Source organism: Macrobrachium rosenbergii, chromosome 35 (assembly GCF_040412425.1).
Source record: "Macrobrachium rosenbergii isolate ZJJX-2024 chromosome 35, ASM4041242v1, whole genome shotgun sequence".
In the NCBI taxonomy this organism is placed as follows: Eukaryota; Metazoa; Arthropoda; class Malacostraca; order Decapoda; family Palaemonidae; genus Macrobrachium; species Macrobrachium rosenbergii.
The window spans coordinates 5,886,671-5,893,778 of NC_089775.1; the positions used below are offsets into that span (position 1 = coordinate 5,886,671).

The 7,108-nt window shown below is 35.6% G+C and overlaps 1 long non-coding RNA gene across 1 annotated transcript; it reads right to left on the minus strand.

Moving 5' to 3' along the window:
• Positions 1–227: 227 nt before the first annotated feature.
• Positions 228–7,108, minus strand: LOC136856435 (uncharacterized). Its single transcript, XR_010858327.1, has 3 exons — positions 7,007–7,108; positions 3,386–3,515; positions 228–301 (listed from the first exon to the last, which is right to left on the minus strand). It is a non-coding gene; the product is annotated as an uncharacterized lncRNA (long non-coding RNA).

Here is a 7,108-nt window from a genome sequence, read left to right on the forward strand (position 1 = left end):
AGGAAGAATGAGAATATGAACGGAGGTACAGTCAAAGGAATGAAAGAGGTTGCAGATAGGGGCCGGAGGCACGCTGCAAAGACCCCTAAGTAATGTCTACAGTGCACCAACTAGGTGCACAGACAGCACTGCCTCCACTATGGGGCCAAAGGTCCATAGGACAGTTTTAGTTTCATCAATGTCTTACCTCTACCTGGACAACAAACAATTCATGACTCACATAAGTAAACAACATTACGACCTGCAGGGGTCCTCGACCCTCAGTTCCTTGTACTGACAGTTGCTTACCAAGATAACCTTCCTAAAAAAGAAAACTTAAATCAGATAACGGTAATGTTGTACATGCTATTGCTACATAAAAAGCTACAAAATCCTTGTACACACATCTACGGCAGTTGAACATTATTTTCAAATATCCCTGAAACATCAAACCACGCTGCAAGAGGAATTTATAAAACTTTCAAATGATAGTATTGCTACCCAATCAACTTCCCTTCAAAGTATCACTACCATTTCTTATAAAAATGATTTATAGCTCTAAGAAGTACCAGTGTTTCTCTAAGTTCTATGTAATAGTTGCAAGGCACACAGTTAAGATTAATCTAGCATTTTTCAGTCAACTACATTACAAAATATTAAAAAATTCCTAAAATTGAGGTAGTTCCTGACCTTGTATACTAAAGGTGACATTACTTAACCAGACAATTCTGGTAACAAAGCAGTCTTTAGCATCGTGTTAATGAACTCTATTACCCTATTATCCTCACTGCCTTCCATGCTACATGACGCAAAAGTTCACAGTTTCATTCATATCAAAACTTTGACTTAAGCATTGCTACAAAAGTAAATACTTCTTCAACAAAATCCTTTTGCTTATGTTGAATTGGAGCAGTCATGTTAATGTGCTGTTTCCAAGATTATCACACCAGATGAAGGAAAAATTAACGTTAACATTTCATAAACTTACTGATTAAAACGTTTACTGCTTGACTCCTGCCCCAATGAAACTGCTGCATTTGCATTTTATTAAGAACTTCTCTTACAATTAGGGTATGGTTTACGTAACTCAGATATAGTACTGTATTTTAAAAGTGGCTTAACTGATATATTGCTGTTCTAATACAGTACTTTAATTAGGGTAGCTAATTAATATACCACCAAGAGCTTTACCTATTGTGTTAATCCTATAATTAACTTACTTAATTGCAAGTAACAACATACTTAAGAATGACCTCTAAAAAACTTCAGTGACGAAGTGACTTTATTTTAACATGTGAATGATGACCAATCATAAGAAAAAGTGGATACCTAAAGCAGTCAAACATGACACTTTACCATAATCATCTCATAGAATATGCTTGCAATGGAACCCGTAATAGCATTGCTTTGCTGAGGGGCATATCTTAATTCACTGTCAAGAGGTTAGGCTTGTAAGTTTAAATACTTTACCTGGCTTTAGCATTCCAGAAGAGATAATTAGAACTGCCACCTTTCTTTCGTTTTACTGTGAATTCTAAAGAACTGACTCATGTTCTGAAAGCACTTTGGACTTGTACTGAATCATCTTTACGGATATATTGAAACAACTGCAGCAAAATCCTTACCTGAAAAAAGGGATTCAATGTTAATTATTTAATAGGAAAAAAGTTTGCCACAAATATTTAATTACAACTATAGCTATGGAACAATGAATACCAACTGTAGTTTCTGTAAATGTTCAATAATTCACTTCTAAAAAAAAAAGTCTGACACAAGTGTTCAATTACAACTATAGCTATGAGAATAGAAAATAGGATTTAGGCCAAATGGGCAAGCACTGGGACCTATGAGGTCATACAGCGCTGAAAGGGAAATTGACAGTAAGGAGGCTTGAAAGGTGTAACAGGAGGAAAACCTCGTAGTTCCACTATGAAACAATTGTTGGATAAGGTGGAAAGTCAGATGGAAGAATGAGAATATGAATGGACATACAGTAAAAGGAATGAAAGAGGTTGCAGCTAGAGGTCTAAGGCACACTATAAAGACCCCTAAGTAATGTCTACAGTGCACCAACTAGGTGCACTGACAGCACTACCCCCACTGTGGGGCCAAAGGTCCATAGGACAGTTTTAGTTTCATCAACGTCTTACCTCTACCCGGACGAAAAACAATTCATGACTCACTTAAGTAAACAACACTACGACGTGCAGGGGTCCTCGACCCTCAGTTCCTTGTATTGACAGCTGCTTACCAAGATAACCTTCCTACAAAAGAAAACTTAAATCAGATAATGATAATGTTATACATGCTATTGCTACATAAAGCTACAAAATCCTTGTACACACATCTACAGCAGTTGAACATTATTTTCAAATATCCCTGAAACATCAAACCACGCTGCAAGAGGAATTTATAAAACTTTCAGATGATAGTATTGCTACCCAATCAACTTCCCTTCAAAGCATCACTATCACTTCTTATAAAAATTATATCTTTAAGAAGTACTGGTGTTTCTCTAAGTTCTATGTAATAGTTGCAAGGCACCATAGTTAAGATTAATCTAGCATTTTTCAGTCAACTACATTACAAAATATTCAAAAATTCCTAAAATTGAGGTAGTTCCTGACCTTGTATACTAAAGGTGACATTACTTAACCAGATAATTCTGGTAACAAAGCAGTCTTTAGCATCGTGTTAATGAACTCTATTACCCTAATATCATCACTGCCTTCCATGCTACATGACGCAAAAGTTCACAGTTTCATTCATATCAAAACTTTGACTTAAGCATTGCTATAAAAGTAAATACTTCTTCAACAAAATCCTTTTGCTTATGTTGAATTGGAGCAGTCATGTTAATGTGCCGTTTCAAGATTATCACACCAGATGAAGGAAAATTAACATTAACATTTCATAAACTTACTGATTAAAACGTTTACTGCTTGACTCCTGCCCCAATGAAACTGCTGCATTTGCATTTTATGAAGTCCTTCTCTTACAATTAGGGTATGGTTTACGTAACTCAGATATAGTACTGTATTCTAAAAGTGGCTTAACTGATATTTTGCTGTTCTAATACAGTACTTTAATGAGGGTAGCTAATTAATATACCACCAAGAGCTTTACCTAGTGTGTTCATCCTATAATTAACTTACTGATTTGCAAGTAACACCATACTTAAGAATGGCCTCTAAAAAAACTTCAGTGATGAAGTGATTTTATTTTAACATGTGAATGATGATCAATCATAAGAAAAGGTGGATGTTTGCAGCAGTCAAACATGACACTTTATCATAATCATCTCAAAGAATATGCTTGCAATGGAACCTGTAATAGCATTGCTTTCCTGAGGGGCATATCTTAATTCACTGTCAAGAGGTTGGGCTTGTAAGTTTAAATACTTTACCTGGCTTTAGCATTCTGGAGGAGAGAAGCAGTGCTCTGCCACATGAACTGACTCATGTTTTGAAAGCAATTTGGAGCCGTACTGAATCATCTTTACGGATATATTGAAACAACTGCAGCAAAATCCTTGCCTGAAAAAAGGGATTCAATGTTAATTGCTTAATAGGAAAAAAGTTTGACACAAATATTTAATTACAACTATAGCCATGGAACAAGGAATACCCACTGTAGTTTCTGTAAATGTTCAATAATTCACTTCTAAAAAGAGTCTGACACAAGTGTTCAATTACAACTATAACTATGAGGGAATAGAATATAGGATTTAGACCAAACGGCCAAGCACTGGGACCTATGAGGTCATACAGTGCTGAAAGGGGAATTGACAGTAAGGAGGCTTGAAAGGTGTAACAGGAGGAAAACCTCACAGTGCACTATGAAACAATAGTTAGAGAGGGTGGAAAGTCAGATGGAAGAAAGAGAATATGAACGGAGGTACAGTAAAAGGAATGAAAGAGGTTGCAGCTAGGGGTCAAAGGGAAGCTGCAAAGCCCCTTAAGCAATGTCTACAGTGCACCAACTGAGGTGCACTGGCAGCATTAACCCCCTGCGGGGACTATAGCTATGAAACAAAGAATATCAATAGTAGTTTCTGTAAATGCACAATAATTCACTTCTAATATAACAAGAAAAATGTTAAAATTTCCTTCATTCTTGTTGAATGCAGACAAAAAAAAATTTTCTGTTATCAACTTCCAATATTAAACTAAATCTTGAATTTAATAATTCTGAGTTTTATTACAATAATTACAGGTCCTAACACTCATTTGTCAAGATTCTGCAGAGTTTATTCCAACTCCTTTAAAGTAAACAAAATTCAGTGCAACATTTTACATTCAAATAAAATACCTAATTTTGAGACTGAACATTCAATGAAGTTCTATCAAGTTCTGTTAAAAAGTATTTCTCAGAAAGTAGCCTAATCCATATTAGAGTCATAACAAAAGTTACTTATGACAAGATCAGTGACTTCTGAATACCTTTAAATATAACTCTTACAAATGCCATACCATATTCATGAGGACCCTTTTGGTAGTGAAGAAAATAAATTTAGCAGGTACAGTAATTATGTATTATTCAGCAAAAATTACAGTACTTCCCCATGCCGTTATATTTCTCTTCAAATCTTTATGCTTTGCTAAAACAACTCTCATAACTTAATTTTAGGTAAAATTGAGGAAAAATATACAAGTCTATTTAAACATCTGCAGTGGACTACTACAATATAGACTAATACCTTTGTTTGGAGGGCCACTCCCTAAAAATATTTTTTTTCCACAATTTGCCTTTTGTGTCGGTAGAATTTTTCCTGTTACCTTGTAAGGAATTTTTAAGGCTGTTACTTTAATAGCAGCCAATATTGTAATACCCTTGCCCTCTAAATAACTTTTTCTCTGTAATAATTACTTGCACTACAGCTACAAATTGCTAAAGAGGAAACATATGGCACATCATGCTTTAACATACTTGATAAAATTACATCCCGGGCACAATGTAAGGTGCTTTAATAGATACTCTTGATCAGTAAATCTATGGTATAGTAAGTCCACACTACAAAGAACACTACTAATTTTCAGTTATCACACTCCTGTTACAGGGCCTTTTAAAATGACAGAATTTGTAATTTCATCTGTAGTAACTACACATTGATGGCAAATGCTGAATAAGTTATTTCAAGACCTACCTAACAGTACTTTGACAACTCGGATATAATCCTGCAACAAAACCTTTACAGTATAAATTTGTCAATTTAACATACAATTGGAATTTACTGCATTCATATGCAAGATTAGCAACCTATAAAGCAGCATTTCTCCCATATACAGGTACCAAAATCTGATTAGTTTAAACTACAAAATAAGCATAAATGCAGTAAGGTAAAAACTAGAAAATTACCTCAAGCTTAATGACTGTAGCAATACAACTTTCCTTATAACTAGGAACAGAAAAATTATGTAAAACCATGGAAGAGTTGTTTACACTATTACTATGGGTTACAACCAATTTTAAAGCAGATTGAAGTTATACTTCATCAGAGATACTTCCTGACATCATTTTCCCTTGACCTAATATATACATACAGCACTATGCCCTGACAAGGAGAGGGAAGTACTAGCCTACCGAAAATAAAAACCAAAAGTTCCTAGCCTCATGGTTCAAGATTCAAACCTTTTTATATACATCAACCTGTACCATGTTGAGAGACCTTTTCACAGATTAATGCAAACACTCACACCACCGTTTGCCTCGAGATTCTGACTGCACATTACAAACCATCCTTAACCATGACTGACTCAATTCCACTATAAAAATCACCTGATACTAATTGCCTACTCTAAGCCTGAATATCCCAGTTTACAGTTCTACTTTTGAGTAGGCTAAACTGGCATTCTCACCCGACTCAAAATAATAATACAGTTCTTTCTGGCCTGAATTAAACTACGCATGTCATCTGACATAGCCTAACCTTCCTTCTACACCAACATCAAAGTGCAGAGTATTTGACTGGCCTATGTCTGTCTCCAGAGGGTTTTTTCGGTCCTGCTAAACTGACAATACTTGAGATTTATACTTTAACTTTCCATATCTTTGTCCCTATTGGCTATACTCAATTTTCTAAGGTATTCAGTTACAGCAGCAGTTTCCTTAAATGAACAAATGCATATCAAAACATCTTGAAAGGATTTAAAGTCTTAGTTACACAGATACTAAGGATAATCGGCAAGGAAGAAGACTACTACCGTGGCCTAGTTCCAAGAGGTTGCCAACTGGTATATTTACCACCTTTTGTTTGTGATATTTACCAAATTTTGTTTATATTTATATTTACCAGCTATTTTTTTATGTTTTTACGTTCATTGCCAAAGGGGCTGGTACTAAACATGGCACCCATTTCTAACCTGGTAGCCTAGTTAACAAACCAGAGGGGTGCAGTGGTAGTCTCCTGTGGTACCCAATAATCAAGTGACAATTCAGTTAAAAAAACCTAAGCTTTCCTAGAATGCTGTGTCCTGACCTAGCCAGACCTTACCTTCCTAACCTCACTTAGGGCGCCTGTGGCTGGGGGTGGGGAGGGGGTTGGCCAACCTGGAACCCTTCAAGTAACACTTATCATCAGAGACAGTGGACTTAGCTTTCGTTCAGAGGTATTACCTTCGTTCTGCAAACTACCCCAGGATAAAATAATTGAAAAATGGAGACCTTTTTTTGCCCATGTCCCTGACAACCTTACAGTGGGCTACAGGCTACCATCTTAGGGAACCCCCTGATTCTCTTATTAAAATTCGATATTGTTGGCTACATTTTCCCTTATTTATATCCTTTTGTGCGGTATATTTATATATGCCACTTTAAAGGAAGTATTTATGAATTTCTAACATATCTGGACTGGCTTAAATCGATGAAACCAAGGGGGAATTGTCAGTAAATATAAACATCAAAGCAACATGGCTGACATGGAGGACCTCTTAAGCCTTTAGCCATTTTGACTTTAATTGAAAATATAGACGTCTGATATATAAACAAAATATAAAATATCATTAAACACATTTTAATACTGACTTACATTGTACCACAATGAATAATTACACAATTCTTCATACAAAGCGAAGTAAGATTCACTGAAAATTTTAGACAATTTGACAGCTGATGGTTTGTTTGGGAGAGG